The following is an 18,314-nucleotide window of genomic DNA, read 5'->3' on the forward strand; positions in this document are numbered from 1 at the left end:
GGAAGGAAGGAAGGAAGGAAGGAAGGAAGGAAGGAAGGAAGGAAGGAAGGAAGGAAGGAAGGAAAAGAAAGAAAGGAAGGACGGAAGGACGGAAGGAAGGAAGGAAGGAAGGAAGGAAGCAAAAGAAAGAAAGAAAGAAAGAAAGAAAGAAAGAAAGAAAGAAAGAAAGAAAGAAAGAAAGAAAGAAAGAAAGAAAGAAAGAAAGAAAGAAAGAAAGAAAGAAAGAAAGAAAGAAAGAAAGAAAAAGAGAAAGATCTGAGGCCCATGATCATTTATGACCAAGATAAAACAGATTCTACCACAGAAATAAGCATAGCCCATGAAACCTATGAAGTGGGTCAAGGGCTTTACTTACTCTAGATGAGCAGAGAGGTCACACTTCTTCCGATATCCCCTTCCACTCATAGAAATGAATGTCAGCGTCTTAAAGTAGATAGAGTTCTACCACAATAGGGGGGAACACTCAAGGTTAATGGAAAACTAGCTGAAATTAGTCTTACTGTCAAAAACACTGATTTTTGACTGTATCATGGAAGATTTGGTGCCAATAGAAATTTAGCTTTCAGATGGAACTTCATTCTTTATAACAAAGCTCACACACTTTAACTAATTCCTAGAAAAGTCTTCAGATCAAAAGCAGAGGCCTGACTCCACATCCTTCTGTGTCACTTGGGGGAGAGTTTTGACATTGAAAAGAGAAATAAAATTACCCAAGTCAATCTAGAGGCCTCTCCTAGAAGCTGGGCCACATGTTTGCATGACTAGAAAACATCTTGCAATTTCAGAGTGATAATACAGTGGGGAGAGTGTTTACCTTGCATGTTGCCAACTGGGGTTTGATTCCCGGCACCACATATAGCCCCCCAAGCTTGCCAGAAATAATTTCTGAGTGCAGAGTCAGAAGTACCCCCTGAGTAGTACTTCCAGGTGTGGCCCAAACTAACAAAGAAACAAAAAACTAAAAAGACAAAAACCAAAACATGACTTAACTCTCCTTTAAACACTTGAGGAGATTTATGAGACCTCAAATTCTGGAATAGAAAACAATAAATAATTTACTAAATGAAGGTCAGAGAAAATATATTCAGCACAGAAAATCAAGACATTTATTGTCAACATGGATGCCATAGTCTACTCAGTTACATAAGCTGGGCAGAGAAGGTGCATAGGAGCTGCCTAAAGACTAAGAAAGAGAAAGAGAATGAGGTGAGGGAAGGATGGTGCCAGGATTTCTCTGATTTCTCAAGGAAACTGAGTTCATCCTGCTCTCTCAATCTTAATCTTGGTTGAGCTTTGGGAACAGGGAGCACTGTAGCAAAGAGCATCCTCAACGTGTCCACTAAGTAGAGGCTGGAATCTAGGCACCTTCCCCCAGAGAGGCACATTCTAGGGAAAACAGTAGAAATGGTCATTAAATTATACTGGAGTTTAGGAATGATATATTTTAATCACTTAGGACTTTAAGAAAGAACATTTTTATGGAAGTATGTGTTGCAAGTCAGCCCCTGAAGAGGTTGACTGATGGAGGGATGGAGGATGAGGTCTTTCCCCTCCAGCTCGGAGCCCGCGTCTGCCACCCTGTTCAGCCGGTGGTTCTGAGGTAAACAGCTCGCAGACAGTCAGGCTTGTGGAAATATTAGCTTTATTCGGAGGACAAGACTGAAGCCCAAAGCCTCAGCATCAGTTCCAGCCAAAAAGCCCCTCGTCTTTCACAGACCCTTTTTTATGCCCCAGAATCAGGTACCACCCAATGGTGGGATCAGGTACTACCCAATGGTGGGAGCAGAATCAGGTACCACCCTAGGGTGAGGGCGGAATGCCAGGTCACATCCTAGGGTAGGGCACAATCACCATCAGGGTAGGGTCAGTAACATAATAAGCCCATAAAATGTTTACATACACAACAATATGGATATGAGGGAAAGAGGTAGCACCTACTTTGGGGGGCTGGATCATGTCCCTTTGTTTCCTTAGAGATTCCTGGAATTCCTAACTGGGACTTGAAAGTCAGCTCAGGTACTTAGCTAGTGAATTCTTATATTCTTTCTCATAACAAATAACTATCAGTCATCAACTTCTTCGTGCCAGGAAATGTTGGGCAAAGAAACTTCCAAAGAACAGCCAGGCTTCGGTGGCTCACAATAAATGAGAAAAGATACTGAGCAAGTAATTACTGACTAAAAATTCACTGTTCTGAATGGAGAGGGGATCAACTAGCAGGAGGGAATGGATGAGTAGAGTCTCAGTGTCAAGGATGGTTCTCATAAACAGATTTAATCTGTGCTAAGAGAAACATCAATTTAATCTTGGAGCCAAAGAGAAAGACATAGCGAAGAAACATCCTAAAACAGGGAGAATAATAGGCCATGGGAGAGATAGTGGAATATTCCAGAAGTCCAAAATGGTCTGGTAAGAAAGAAAAAGAGAAAAAATGGATGTTAATGAGGCTACTGAAGAAAAAAAAATTGCTTATTAAGGGTCTAAGAATTCTGGCCAAGGATTTCTATTTTGTCCTTCGAGGGGTATTTATTGAAAGACTTGAACCAAAAGAATTAATATGCCAGTTCACATTTTTTTGTAATAGTAAACTGCTGCATCAAAAAAAATAGATGAGAGGGCAAGAAAAGAAGCAGGGAAACCAGTCTTCCTAAAATTCTGTTACATGGGACAAAAGTAGGATTTGGGCCAGTGAGTAGTAGCAAGAGTCTTGTTTTTGTTTTTTTTTTTAATATAAAATCTTTATGTAAGCACCATGATTACAAGCATGGTTGTAGTTGGGTTTCAGTCATAAACAGAACACCCCCCTTCACCAGTGAGTAGCAAAGAGTCTTAAAGAAACAATAAATATGTCATCACCATTTCAAGATGGCCATGTTGGATTCTAAAAACCAACCCAATAGCTTGAAAATATAGCATTCTGAGTACAGTACACAGTGACTCTTCTCCGTTAAGCAAAGAAATAGCCCCTGGGAAAGGCAGGGTCCCTGTGACAGACACTAATAACAATGCAAAGTCACTCAGGCTTTTATTGTTCAATTATAATGAGTCCACTCATCACCATAATAATAATAATGATGTGTTTGAATAGCATAATTGCTTAATAGCCATTCCTTACCACTACCACCGCCACCCCTTACCATTAGGATAAAACTAAAATAATCAGGAGTATTTGTCATTCTAAAAGAGGCAGAAAAAATTGGTTTTCAGTTGGTAGCTTTTAAGAAATAAATTATATAAAAGATTTAGTCATTTCCTTGGTTTTAAAGTGGAGTTTTTACTTAGGATAGCAAAATGCGTGGCTATTAATTTTTCAGGAAGACCCTTTCATATTAACAGTATCTGTCTTCATCAAAGTCAGTCTTCTCCAGGTCTCTATTTTGTGGTCACTAGTAGGACATCAGAGAATATATTGTGGGTCTCCAAAAGAGCTAGGGAAGCTATTAAAAATTCATCTGGGGTGGGGAGACCAGGAAGAAAGTATAGGGGTTTAGGTACTTGCTTTGCTACTGGCCAACCCTAATTTAATTTGGGAACCACAGGAGTCCTGAGCTGGGTGTGTCCCTTACCCCCCCACCACCTTTTCCTCTTCCAAACAATCACATAGATGGGCCTCATCCAAGACTGTAAGGATGGGACTGGATAACCTCAAGTGATTCTATTGTTAGTAGCATGAATGCTCTGGGAGTTCAGGGCTGGTCAAAATCAGCACAAACTCCTGCTCCCTGTGGACATGGAAATCCTGCCAGCCTCAGAAAAACCAGTAGGGACTCCAGAGACCATCGTAATCTGTTAAACTCTTTATAGGAAATGGAAGGTCAATTCTACCTGAATTGAAGCTCTATGTCCTTTGCTGCAGAAAAGAATGTTCTGAGAAGATAGGTAGCAAAGTAAAATCGTTTTCTTAAGAAAGGATACTAATTTTAAGGAGAAAGTAACATTTTTGAGACAGAGACAGAGAGAGAATGAGAGAGAGAGAGAGAGAGAGAGAGAGAGAGAGAGAGAGAATAAAAACCAAAAGTAAAGAAAATGTATCTCCCCCACCCAAAGGATATGGTACTAGGGTTGGGTATTGTAGCATTGTTTTGTTTTGTTTTGATCACACCCAGTGACACTCAGGTATTACTCCTGGCTCTGTGGTCAGAAATCACACCTGGCAGGCCCAGGGGGTCCATATGGGATGCTGGGAATCAAACTCAGGTCTGTCCTGGGTCGACCACATTCAAGGCTCTACCACTGTGCTATCTCTCCAGTCCCCTGGGTATTGTAAAGGAAAGGAAAAAGCCCACAATTCAGATCTGAAATGCAGGTGACTCCAGAATATGTCACATAACAGAGAAAAAAATTGCATCCCATACTAGAGGGGTGTGGCAACCACCAGATGGTGTGATTGGCAATGCAACATTCCTCAACCAGAGTCTATCAACCTGCCCCCTGTGGGATTCCAGAATGTTTCAAAAAGGGCAGAGAAAAAATTCCTGCATGTAAGGACATGACAAGAGGCTAGATCTGTGACTGGAAACACACACACACACACACACACACACACATATATATATAAATATATATATGTATATATATATATACATATATATAACTAAACCACAGGGCTAACAACACAATAAACAAAAAAACCATTGATACCCAAACCACAACAACCAAACTTTAATCCTATAAGGAGACAGGCTGGAGGCAGAAGGTTGAGTTGGGGAAAGAATCTGGGTCACTGGTGGTGAGAAGTTGGCACTGTTAGAGGGATTGGTATTAGAACATTATATACCTGAAACTCAGTTATAAACAAACAACTTTGCAAATCACAGTGTGTTAATAAGAATATATAGAAATAAAGTATAACTATGTATATATTAAATATATATACATGTATATATTTTTAATTTTAAAGAAAGAAATTGTGCATCTGAGTTGGGATGTGGGACACTATAGCATGGAGAGCATTGTTGTTGAATTATTAGTTATCTACTTTGTCCAAGGTGCCTTGCCTTGGGACTTCTGGATGCAGATAACAGCTCTTTGCTCTGGCTTTGTCAGAAAGAGTCTTGAGCTCCAGTGACCTTCTTTTAGCGTCAGCAGTTCCCTTTCTATGGGGTGGGAAGTATCTAGTCCTAGAATTAGGGCTGAGTCCTTCATCCCTCTGTAAGGTATAGTCTGGGACCTATGGTTTGGAAGCCTTGAGCAATGGCAGAGCAAACCACCTTTTCAGACCATATCTTGATTTTTAGATTATGTTTTGTTTTTTTCTAAATGTTTAGCAAAAGGTCCTCTCCTGGACTGCCTATCTCATTTCTAATGAGTAGTTAAAATGTGAATCCCTGCTGGGCTGAATTTTAAAGTTTAGGATTCTGCTTTTTCCTTTAGATAATTAAAAAATATTTTATTTTGTGTTGATTGAGGTTCTTTGATTTATAATACTGTCATTGGTGGTTTCTCATGTATATAATTTCAACACCAGGCCTACCACCAGTCTACCAAACTCCCTCTTTTAAGGACCCCAGTACCTCTCCCTTTTAATGCTCCCCATCTGCTTTTGGGGGGGGGGAGTCACACCTGGCAGCGCTCAGGGGTTACTCCTGGCTCTATGCTCAGAAATCACTCCTGGCAGGCTCGGGGGACCAGATGGGATGCTGGGATTCGAACCACCGACCTTCTGCATGGAAGGCAAATGCCCTACCTCCATGCTATTTCTCCAGCCCCTCCCCATATGCTTTTTATGGGGCACAAGAACCTGAATTCCAGCTCAGAGCTTCTGAAACAAAACCATTTTTATTTTTATAGTATGAGGTGATTTGGACTGCACCCAACTATGTTCAGGGATAATTCTTGATTCTGCACTCGAGTCTGTATGTGTTGCTGGGGACTAAACCGGGGTTGGCTATGTGCAAGGCAAGTGCCTCAACCCCAGTACTATCTTTCTGGTCCCAAATTATAACATCTCCAGGATTCCCATGAACGTGAACATAGGCTCAAATCTGTGAGGTTCTCTTCTAGGGTTCTACTGATTCTCCCTTTTACATTACAGGTTTCATCTCCTCCTATTTGGGAAAAGTTGGTAGCTGGGGAGTTGCCCCAGCACCTGGAGCCTAGAATACAATTCAGTTTTCCTTTATCAGCAAGGACACAAGGCTGCTACTAGAGCCATAAATAAGCTCAGAGAAAAGAAGCCAAATCAGCAAAGGTAAATCAAGTCTCCTAAATTGTGCTGGCTCCTGCATACATTGGGAGACAGAAAAAAATGAAGCACTACGGACCTGAGACATAGTTCTTCAAAATCTACAGATAGTGAGTAATCAGAGGTTGACTTCCAATCTGGGTTTACATAAATTTTACCTCAAAATCTCTTCTGCTTTTTCATTTTTTACTGGGTCTGACTTATAGGGGGTTTGTACTGCAATATCCCTGATCTTAGACCCAAAACTTAGTTTTTTAGCTACTCTAAGGATAAAAGTCCACAAAAATCAAAAACTACCACACAGCAATTTCTTCCATCTGTTAGTCTATGAGGGAAATTCAGCTTTATTGATCTTCACTTCTTTACCTGTCTTCTACCAACCCAACTTTCCTAATGACTTCAGGGATATATTCCCTCATATTTATTCTGTCTTTCCTTCAACTAACTATTCAATGATCAAAAGTTCTTAGTGTGAAAGGAGGTGAGCTTTCTACTATGGAATTGGAACAGAAAGGGGGGGGGCAGGAAGTCTAGTTAATTCTTATTGATCCTTTTAACTTGCTTACATGAGGTAATAGAAATGGTGAGCAAACACATAAAAATGGTCCTAAGGTGCTTAGGTCATGAAACTTCTTATTATGATTTCTCACTCAGTGGAGGAAAGAAAAGCATCAGTTCTCACCCAAGTGGCCAAAGAGCAAAGGAAAGGAAGCTACAAAGAGCAGGAGAATAATAGGCCTTGTGGGGCTGACCACGAAATTCAATGACAGGCCTCTAAGTAGCAGAATACAAACCAGGACTTCAGGACGCTGGACTGGCAACCAGAGAAGAGGAAGACAGACCAATCTGTCCACTGAACCGGAGACGGAGGCAACAATAAAAGTGTAGCCATTTTGAAAGTGTTAAAAAAAAAAAGGAAACTAATATCAACATCTTGAGTTTTGTATGCTAATTTTATATCTTGTCTCAAAGACCCATCTACTTAAGAGCTAGTCTGTATCTCTATATCAAAATTAAATTAAACATGTCTCTATCCTCTGGGAGCTCATAGTTAATTGGGATTTAAACCTTAGAATAATCACAATGCCTAATGGGAAATGAGGATGAAGAGTTCAAAAGACAGAGTGACATGATGGAATAGTTTGGGAGAAAGCCAAAGGAAATCTTAATTGGTGAAAGATAATAAAGGTTTCTCTGAGATTGGGAATGATCTCAAATTGCATTGAAAGGTAAAATAAGGTAGCCCAGTAACGAATTCTCAGGATAGACACTAGAAATTCAGCACCAGCATTTGGGCAAATTGGGAGATGAGCACAGAGAGAGTGAGGGACCAATCGAATATGCCAACATTGACTTAGAGACAGATAAAATGATAAGTAATGGAAAAAAATCTGTTGAAAACATGGGCTTGAACAATTTTAAACTAAGAAGTATTAAGCTTATTATATAAACAGTAGGGACTACTAAAGATTTTCTCAGTAGAGATACTATGGCCAAGTCTGAGATTTTGGAGGAAAATCCTCTTAATAAAATACTAGAGATAGAAAGCTCATGGCATAGAGGTTGATCAAGAGCAGGCAGAGAAGGGCCAGACAAGAGATGCTATTGTGATTATAAAATGTATTATGTTATGTTGCTTGATTGCCATTACTTGGAGACATGCAAGTAACAGTAAAAAATAAAAATAAGGCTGCAAATTGGAATCTGGATGTCTTGAAGGATAGAGAACTATAGTAACTCATTAGGGAAATAATAAAGGCAGTATTCTGTATTGCACAGCTCCAGACAGAGATACAGGAAGAGATTTTTAAAAAGTCATGCAATTAGGGGCCTAACCCCTAATTAGTATGGCTAATCCAGGAAGGACCTGGGTTCAATCCCCAGTGTCCCATATGGTCCCCCAAACCAGGAGCAATTTCTGAGCTCATAGCCAGGAGTAACCCCCGAGTGTCACAGGGTGCAGCCCAAAAAGGAAAAAAAAAAGTCATGCAATTAGAAATAATATAGATATTAGAAGAGATGGAAAACAATGCCTTGGTAACAATCAGTATAGATTTGAAACCCATAGAATGGTTTGGGACAGGAATGAGAAAAAAGGAGCAGGTCAACGGACATTTATTTAGTTGACTGTTCTAATATAAATGTGGCAGACGTAAAGGTTTATTCCTTCTTCTGGGGTTTTGTTCCTCATTCACAGAGCCTGTCTTTGCCAATCCCCGTCAGAGCTTTTCATTTCAATCTCTTCTACGTCAGACACATCACAAGAACTTAATTACACATGCCATTGAAGCACTATGCTGGAGAAACCTGGATTCTAACTTGGGCTCTGTGCTAACTCATTGAGACTTGAGGAATATAATTCTACTTTTCTGATCTTGGTTTTACATCTAAGATGGCAAGGGATCAACAGATACATCCATGGTCTGACTCTGAGCGTTTCCACTCCAACATAAAAGCAATGATTACAAAGACCAGTTGTTCCACTCTGATGACATTTTCTCCTTCCTCAGGTCATGGCACTGATGGTTAAACATCTCTACTTCTAAATTTACTGGACCCATCTGCTGCTTCAAATAGCATCATTTCAACCTTGCAATAATTTTTTAAAACTTCTTTGTATATCAAAGTCTAAAACTAGGCTGCAACATATGGTGGTCTCCATCATTAACTTAGTTACCTGCTTCCTCTCATTTTTTTGTCATGATCAGCAAAACTACTACATTACTATTAAAATAGAGAATTTTTTTTTTTTTTTTGGTTCTTGGGTCACACCCGACAGCTCAGGGGTTATTCCTGGCTCTACTCTCAGAAATCTTTCCTGGCAGGCTTGGGGGACCATATGGGATGCCGGGATTTGAACCACCGACCTGCTGCATGCAAAGCAAACACCTTACCTCCGTGCTATCTCTCCGGCCTCAAAATAGAGAATTTTTAAACTTTCATATTTGTCTGTGTTTCAGAAAACAAATCTCTTGGTAAAGTTATTAATGAAACTGATCTTAAATTCATTTGCTCTGTTTATTTTAAAAACTCTAATACACACACACACACACACACACACACACACACACACATTGTAGTTATTTTGTTTTGGGCCACACCTGGCGGTGCTCAGGGGTTCCTCCTGACTCTGCACTCAGAAATTGCTCCTAGAAGGCTGGAGGGACAATATGTGATGCCAGGGATCAAACTCGGATCCCTCCCAAGTCGGCAGCATGCAAGGATACCACCATGCTATACCATGCTATCACGCAGGCCCCCCAAAAAACTCTAATACTTTCACTCATTTGATTGGGTGAATGTTAAGTCCTAGTGTTGTTTAGGATGATAGGCATTTTCACAAAAGCCTCAATTCTCAGTACCATGTCTCTCTGAATTTCTTGGTTTAAACTCAGACCCTTTCTTCGAAAATAGAGAGGAGAGATGAGGTGTGATAACAATAGAAATTTTATAGCTTCCTGTTATTTTCCTTTTATTATTTCTTGCACTGAGCTTTGTCGAGCTCTGTGGTTCCAAAAGCACATTGAGATTATAATCATATCAGCACCTCTTTGCATCCTCAGAATAAATAAATCCCAGTAAGTATTTTTTTGTTTTTTTAAATTAAGGGGTTTTAGTCTTGCTTTGTTCCTTACTTTCTAAGTGTAGCAGAATTGGCTCCATTTCACACTGGAATCTAGTTGTTAGCAATTATGCTTGTTATGATTTAAGAAATTATATATTCCTTAGCAACCAGATAGGTTCACAGTTTGTCGGTGACACAGAAAGACCTTGCAAATACAAAAACTCAACCCAGCACTGTGACGTTTTACAAGTACTTTTTCAAAGAGCACATTTAAAAAAGCGATGCTTGCGCAGGTCATTTCTTAAATAGATCAGTTTCAGAAAATTGGGATGATTTTTAGGGATGCAACACTGCATTGGATCATTATTTGTCTCAGATTGTGCCTTTGGAAACCAACATGAGTATTGTGACACTTGCCAAACACTGTGGCCCTCCTCTTACTTGGTACATTTCCCCAGGATAATCTAGTATTAAGTCAGGATGTCTGTACATCAGTGACTCTGGAGATTATTAACTCAGCTGAATTCCAGGTATCAGTTCTTTAACTAGATTGCATAGATCCCACAATTTTCTGGCCTCCTAGAACCAGAGTCAATATTGTCACAAAATACCCAAGGCCAATCCTGAAAACAGTGAATAAAGAAAGGCTCTTTATTTCCCCTTCTCTCCCACCCACTTACTCAATTTTGTAAAGTTTTTGCTTCATTGGGTAGAGATATGTAGCTGCCTCCATGGGAAAGGTCGGAGTCATCCAAGTGTCAAATTACCAAAACATACTTTGTTTAATCAGAGTCTAGAAGACTTAATTAAACAGGATCAATACAACACATGGAACAAAGGCAAAAAAGACAAAACTAAATCGGAGGGAGAATTCAGAAAGCTTGTTGTATATGCACATGCGCATGTGAAATAAATAGCAGCTAGCATGGCTCCTTCCACAAAAATCCACCAGCCAATTCTCTGTATGTCTTTCATCTTCTCCTGACCCTTTCACATTTCAGGGTCCAAAACTTTGGTGGGGTCAGTTTTGTAACATGACAAAGAGTTTTCTGTGCCAGAGAGAGTATAAGTGCTAAGGTGCTTTCCTTATATGTGGCTGAACCTGGTTTATCCCTACCACTGAATACTGTCCCTGAGCACTGAAACAGGAAACAGTTCTGAACACAGAGTTAGGAGTAGAGCCTGAACACTGCCAGGTGCGACCACCCATAAGCTCCCCCAAAGCATGCTTTATTAGAATACCCATAAAATCTCACAATTTTTTTTTAAATATGGAACGCTTCACGAATTTGCGTGTCATCCTTGCGCAGGGGCCATGCCAATCTTCTCTGTATTGTTCCAATTTTAGTATATGTGCTGCCGAAGCAAGTACAAAATCTCACAATTTTAGAAGGAAAGGGTGCTTCGGAAATCCAGTCTAGATGGATAGTTTGTACCAATAAAGAAATGACTAGAGAGATGGCAGTGATATCCAGTCATCTTGTGCCATTGTCCTATCCTTGGGACCAGCAATCATGTCTTCAGTCAAGCTTGGCCCCCAGCTTCTAGAAAACAGTCCTATCAAAGTTCCTACTCAATTCCACATAGTGAAAGCTTTTCAGTCTTCTGAGGCTGTTCCTCCACTATCCATAGCCTCTATCAAAAAATAGTCACTGTCACTCCCACATTTTCCTCTCCTGACAAGGGCTGGCAAAACCCTCTTTGTTCTCCTCCTACCTCAAGGTCCTCTCTAGTCTCTCTGGTTGGTTTCCCCTCAGCTCCTCAAAATGGTGTCATTTCCTAGTCTGTGGACCTCTCTCTGATCTTCTTTACCATTATTCATTCCTAAAGAAATCCTATCTTCCTAGCAAAGATACTGAAGACACAGTTTCAGTTCAGACCATTCCAAGTTCTGGCCCCATTCATCACTCATGATCCCTTGAAATTGGATCATAGTCATTTCCATCCCTGATGAATTATAATGTCATCTATACAGATCTTTACTATTGATGTCACTCTGGTTTCATTTCTCTTTCACATCCACATCCAGATCATTGGGCTCTACCTCCAAAATGCACCACAAACCTGACACCTTTCTCCTTTCTTTCTTGAAAGCACTGGACTCATTTTATTTTTTAATTTTATCTGCTTGAATTCTTGCAAATTCCATTTACACCTCTCAGCCCTGGTTACACCAGGCTGGTCTCAACACAGTGGCTAAATGAATTCTTTTAACACCTACATTAGAGCACTTTACCACTTCTTTGTCCCAAACCTTTTCAGAAGTCTTTAATTTCTCTGAAGATCAAAGGGGAAAGTCCTTATGTGATCCTTTATTGCTTCCCACAACATTATCCTAACCTCTTCTGCTTCCCTCTCTTTATTTGCCCTGCACCCATCATATTGGCCTCCTAGGCCATTCTGGGCCTTATTCTGACATAGAGACATTGTGTTTGCTACTCTACGGTGGGTCATTTCCTCCAATATACTGCAGGGCTCATTAATATCTTCAAATTTTACCAAAATATCAGTATTCACATAACACTTGAAATGACCATCTTTTGAAAAGTTATATCCCCATCATTCCTGTCTTCCTGGTCTTCTCATAACATTGAATAGTACTTGTCTTTTTTTCTAGTTTCTATCTTTCTATCATCTATATCTTTTATGTATAAGAGAATAAACACCAGGAAAATAGTCTGACATCAGTTCTACTCACTGACGGTTGAGCAATGAAACGTAGGTTCTGCATACACATGTGTTTAAAATAAAATAGTGTGGTGTCAATGAATAAGTGAATAACTCCAAGTTTAGTCTCCTTTCACAATAACATGACTTTTCTCCTAGTTTGTCTTGGAGCTTCTTTATGGTTTCTGAACTTGAAAAAATGCACTTTAAGTGCTATTGTTCTTATTAAACAACTAATATTAGAGGTTCCCAGTGTAACAATAAACATTTACCATCACTTCTTTATTTGGATATGTCACCCTTGCTTTTCATAAGGTGTTTTTTTTAAATGCAATGTTTGCAGTTCAGTTGATTAGTCTTCAGGCTTATGGTTGGGAGTGCAATGTCTCTTTTCTTTCTTTTCTTATACACTGTCCAGGCTAGAACTCAGGTCCATGGCCTCCTGTTCAGAGCCTTGCAGCAGATTCTTGTTAGTCTTCCTGTTCTTAATCTTTCTATCCTAACTCCTCTACCACCAAAATGATCTATTGGTGGTCTTAAATCTTTCCTTTTTATAGCAGCTGCTTCTTCTTACTCATGAACAGACCATTTCTATTTGAAACTCCATCTCTCACTTTGGAAAACCCTCTGAAAGTGTTTCCAGTTTTATGGGGGAGCTGAAGAAGAATGTGATCCATTCTTTTGCTCAATAAGGGACTTGTAATTGGCATGAACATGCAACCACGCGCGCGCGCGCACGCACACACACACACACACACACACACACACACACACACACACACACACACATACACACACCAGGATCCCTGATTTTTTTTCTATTGTGGTCATCCATACACCACTCTCACTTTTGGGGGGGGACCTTAAATTGTGTGTTTTTAATTTACCTGGAAATCAATTAACATTTATTAACTTAAATTTAGAGAAATAAATATCATTATTACCAAAAACTCAAAACCAGTGTCACTTGCAATTATTTGTAGCAAACTTAAATTTTAAAAATGTATCTTTTCAAAGGAAATAATCACTTTATATCAGTTAGTGTTTGCCATACAGTCAGGGACACTGACTAAAAGAATTAAAACCCTGGTCCTCCATACAAACTCTTCAACATCCACCAGAAACACGTAATTTCTCATAAATATCCCCTTTCCTTTCTGATTCTGATCATCCAGTTACTTTTGCCCACATTGTCCACTACAAAACATAATATACTTTTAGGGGGCTAGAATGGTAGGTAGCAAATGGTAGAGTGTTTGCCTTGCACACAGCTGACCCAAGATGAACAAGGGTTCGATCCCCGGCATCTAATATGGTAACCTGCGCCAGGAGCAATTTCTGAGCACAGAGCCAGGAGTAACCCCTGAGCACTGCCTGGTGTGGCCCAAAAAGCAAACAAACACACACACACACACACACACACACACACTTTGAGGGTATTTTTATTATCTGAGTATTTGACACACATCATTTAAAAGTCAATAAATGTTCTGGACTTATAAAAGAAGGTGGCTGCCTCTAAATTCCCTTTTCTGCGAGCAAATACTTTTAAATAAATAATAGTAAAATATACATGACATGAAAGTGGCCATGGTAGCTAATTTTAAGTGCAAAATGTAAGATTATTAGGGAATTAATGCATTCTCTATCAGCACCATACAGCTCCAACTCCTTACCCATTAAACAATTATCTTCCATATTTCTATCCTACTTGCCTCCAGCAACCATCATTCTACTGTATATGAATTGGACTATTGTAGGGACCTCAGAAGTGGCATCAGGACAATCTGTCCTTTTGTTACTGTGTTACTTCAATTTTTTTAATACAATATCTTCAGAGTCCACCTGAGTTGTAACACGCAATACTTTCAACTCAACCTCCACATTTTTCACATCTGTGTCAGAAACGCATTTTGAGCTGGAGGGGGTGGAGAAGATTTTGTTTCCTGGTTTCCATGTTTTCTTATTTTGACACAGTATATCCTCCAATATCCTTTCAAGAAAGCGGGAATAAAAATGGTTTCTGAGACCTTGCAGTTATACAGATGCCTTTAATTTCCTATTTAAAGACAGCTTGGCTAGGTATGGAATTGGGTTGGAAATCATTTTCTTATGGGATTTGAAGGCATCTTCAACTAGATCTATTTCTAAACTCCTTAGTTTGATATAATTAGGAGAGATACCATTCAATTATTAGTATTTATATATGACTTATGTATATCCTCTGGAAGATGTATACTCTTATTTTCTACTGCTCTAAAATTTTGAAATTATGTACTATGGGGTATGGTTTTCTATTTTAAACTTAATTGTGCCAAACATATTCTAGGGTTATTATAAGTTTATGCATGTGGGGGAGGGGTTAAACTGTCTTTACCACGATTGCTCCAAGTTTACTCTGAAAACTGTCCCCTCCCCTGCTTTGATGTACAACATGTTTGGTTTAGTTGTCATTTATGGTTTCCAATAAGAACTCCATCATTAGGAGAGGGAGATATAGTACAATATGTAGAAAAGTTGCCTTGAATGTAGATGACCTGGGTTCGAAATCTAACATGACAGTTACCCACGTCCCACCAGAATTGATCCCTGCCTGCAGAGCCAAGAGAAATTTCTGAGCAGAGTTGGGTGTAGCCCCATTCAACAAAAATTGTATTATTAGATATACAGTGGTCTTAATTTGTCCTTATTTATGATTGGAAGAAATATAAAGCCAATTAGAATCTTTTTGTAATGTGTATGTAGGGGAGTGTCTACGCTGCTGCCTTAAGAACGTCACAGGATGATGATCAGGCCAGAATCAAACCATTACACCAAGGTACTCTTATTGTCAGTATTAGCAAATATTCTCTTGGACCTTGTTGTCTCCTCAGAGACATTCTTCTTTTCTTCCTAAAGAGGAGAGCATAAGCTTAACTACTACTATTATGAGTCTTGAGGAGGAACAGTTTAGAACTATCAGGCCCAGAGTGATAGCTAAGCAGTAGGGCATTTGTCTTGCAAGTGGCAGGATAGCCTCTGGTTTGACCCCCAGTATCCCATATGGTCCCCTGAGCTCGCCAGGAGTGATTTCTGATCACAGAATCAGGAATAATTCCCGAGTGCTACTGGGTGTGTGTCCCCCCCCCCCAATAAATAAATGCCATGATTCACGATACCAAGAGGCATTGAACCCATGATTAGCATGGTCCAAACTCATGCTCTCACCTCTACTTGCATCCTGGACTCATCATGGAAACCATTTCAAGTCTCCCTAGGATTTCCCTTAGTTGACTCTCTTGTACCTCCATCATCTATGTGTGGCTTTCTGATGGTCTGCTATATCCTCTGCCAACCTTCTACTTTTTTTTATTATATACCTAATGCTTTCTAATGAAGTTCTTTAAGCTGAAAAAGAGCCTGTGTATACACCCATTTATATGCAGAGGAGTGAGCTCCTTTGGGAATTGAATGCCACATCCTTGGAACCACAGAGAAGGAAAGAAAAATAGGGAAGTTATTAGGAAAGTTACCAATTAATGCCTTCCCGAATTCAGAATCCCTGTTTTTGATATAACAAATAAAATTAGATGAAGATGAACATCAGGGAATATTTAGACTGAAGCATGCCTTCAAATCAGTCTGTCCTCTATGGACTCATAAGATGACTTCATTACATGGATTAATTAATGACAGGTGTGTCATTAATGACTTTCTTAGTGAAACTAAGAGTTGAGGGTCTTTGAATGTCTTGAGGCCTCATCATCAATTGGCTTCCCAGTTCTTTTTTTGGATGATACACTGACTTCTCTCTAATAGGGCCTTGACTTTATAACCTAATCTGATTTGTCCTGATTCTTTGAGACATGCCAAATAGAGTTTTCAGGTCTCTGTATTTTTTGTATCTGGATATGTCTGACTCACTTAAGGGCTTTTATCCACTGACAATAACCATACCCCCATGAGGTCTCCATGTTAACAGAACTGAAATGTTTTCTACCCCCCTCGGGCCCTTTGGGTGATGGTTCAACCAGAGCGAAATTGGGAAATGAAAGTTTGCAAACCCTCCCCTTCTGACTCTAGTGCATTGCAACAGGGCTACTTTTAGCTCAATTAGGTTACTTTTTTGCAACAATTAGCTCTTGAAGCTGCAACAGCTGCACAATGCTGATGCTCTCCAGATGCAGCCAAGGAATTAAATCATGCGATAATTCAATTGGAAAATTGGGTATAATTATGGAGAATGCAGAGTCTGCTAGTCGCCTCACAGTGACTTGGAGCTCTTGGAACAACAGTGGTGTGGGCTGTTGGGGAGTGTGTGGTTTACACAAAAACCGATAAGGGCTGTTTGCAGGAATCTCAGCGCCCTCCCTCACACTGACAGCATTACCTTTCCCCTACACTCAGCTGAAAATCATCGGAGGGCATCAAAATAAGTCCCCATTGTAACTTCAAAATTGTCTGTAGATGATCTTCCAACACATATTATTCTTTGAACACCTGGTTGAGAACATGTTAAATGTACAAAGGCCAGAATATCCAGGGACTAATAGGTCAGGTGTTAATCTAAAGAGCCAGTTAAATTGAAGAACCATAGAACAGGATATGTTAACCATTCTGACAGAGCTAGTCAAGTTTTGTTATCTATGGGTGTTGCATTAAATAATTAGCGATGGTGCTGGATAGAGGTGGATGGATGGAGGAATTTTTCTCTGCCATCCCAGGCCACATGGCTCCGTAATCCCCATTCAGTTGGCGGGTCCCAGGTTTAGGTGAACGGCGGAATCAGACTCATCCAGAGACAGGCATCAGGAAGCATCAACTTTATTCATGCCCTATCCACCACATGTGTGGCCTGTATCATAACCTTTTAAGCATTCAGCCATTCTTAGCTAGCCCTGCATCTTAACTCCTTTAAGCCCTTTGACCTCCATGCTGGCCAAAGACCAAAAGGGGTGAGATCCCTAATCCCCTGGGTCAAAGGCCTTATCTACCTTTTCCAAGACCCCTCCCAGGAAATGGGTGGGGTCTTGCGGGTAAGGTCAAGTTACCTAAGAAGAATGGAGGGATGAGGCTTCATATGGGTATGGGTCCTGCTTGTTAATCACCTCTCAAACATTCTCCTTTAACATTTCATTTCAATGAACCTTTAATGTACTGTCAATAATTTCCAGCCTGAATTTATAATGAAAATACGATCTATATAAATTGGCAGGGAACTTTGAAGAAAGACTTCCAAAAATGAGGAATGTTTCTCTTCCCCCCTCTGGTACCATGATCCTATTACCAAAGTCAAGACTACCTATTCTACATTGTGTCCCATACATGAGGGCTGTGTTTTATATGATGCTTCTTGGAATGACAGAGTCTTCCTCAGAATCCCAACCTTTTTCAACAGCAACATATATTTTAGTGGTTTGCCTTTATTGAGTATTTTCAAAGCATGCCACTGACTTTTCATAGAAACAATAGCTCTCTGCATGCATTGTAATTGAATTTTGTAATTACCATAAATACCTTTGTGAAAAAATACAACAGACTTGTGGGAAGCCAGAATGGTAAGTGATGACAACAGAAGGGAACAGATTGTACGGGAAAATATAGACTGCTGACCTCGAGTGTTGAGTCTGCTATGGACAGTCACTGGAATGTTTTACAGAGGGAGTGGGTAATTCTGTAAGCTGATAAAGGGGAGGTTAATTAAGAGAGTTTTGCTGTCCTGTTAATTTAGTGATGCTCTTTAATGAACCTATATTTCGTTCTCCATGATTGTTTCCATATTATTTTTTTTAAAGTACCTGGTGTGTTAAGACATTTTATCTTTTTGATCCACAGGTAGATTTAGGGATTCCCTAGAATTTGCCAGGTATGAGAATTCTCAGGTCAATAACCCTTGATTTATAGTTTCCTGTCTATAGT

The 18,314-nt window shown here is 39.8% G+C and overlaps 1 protein-coding gene and 1 non-coding gene across 2 annotated transcripts in view; both read right to left on the reverse strand.

Annotated features, from left to right (window-relative positions):
- The window catches only part of ALK (ALK receptor tyrosine kinase), a 713,821-nt gene that overhangs the window by 417,292 nt on the left and 278,215 nt on the right, over positions 1 to 18,314 (reverse strand). The gene's annotated exons all lie outside the window — the stretch shown is intronic.
- Positions 11,015 to 11,121, reverse strand: LOC126025102 (U6 spliceosomal RNA). The gene has a single exon (XR_007501148.1). It is a non-coding gene; the product is annotated as a U6 spliceosomal RNA (small nuclear RNA).

Source organism: Suncus etruscus, chromosome 12 (genome assembly GCF_024139225.1).
Source record: "Suncus etruscus isolate mSunEtr1 chromosome 12, mSunEtr1.pri.cur, whole genome shotgun sequence".
Lineage (NCBI taxonomy): Eukaryota > Metazoa > Chordata > Mammalia > Eulipotyphla > Soricidae > Suncus > Suncus etruscus.